Here is a 490-nt window from a genome sequence, read left to right on the forward strand (position 1 = left end):
ACACCAGTCAGGATCAGTGCTCTCGCTTGTGACCTCTGTGAGGAGGAGAAAATAAACCTGCCCTGTACCTGCTGAAAGCAGCTAGAGAATAAATGGTAGCTGCTCCTCTTGTTCTCCAGCCCCAGCAGCAGGAGCAGGAGGAAGCACCCCCTGGGGATTCTTCTGCATGGAAAGGTGTTGAAGTTTGTCTCTAAGAAGCAGCTATCACTTTAGAGTCCAGTCTGCTGATGTTTCCTGGAGGCCTCTGCCAGCTTGTTTCTCATTGTCTCCATAACGGACCTAGGTTTGGAGGGTAGGTAGAAAATCAAATGGAATGAGTACGCAGTCATTTAGGGGGGAAACATGTTGTAAAGAACATGGTCAATCAGTCACGGACAAGGCAGAAAACATTATGCCAAGGCTCATCCGACGACTTCCCAGAGCTTACAGCAGCATCTGGAATACTCTGGATGTGATATATAGCAGGGTGATTAAGAAAAGTGGCTTGCGA

This window comes from Camelus ferus, chromosome 17 (assembly GCF_009834535.1).
Source record: "Camelus ferus isolate YT-003-E chromosome 17, BCGSAC_Cfer_1.0, whole genome shotgun sequence".
NCBI classification, from domain to species: domain Eukaryota; kingdom Metazoa; phylum Chordata; class Mammalia; order Artiodactyla; family Camelidae; genus Camelus; species Camelus ferus.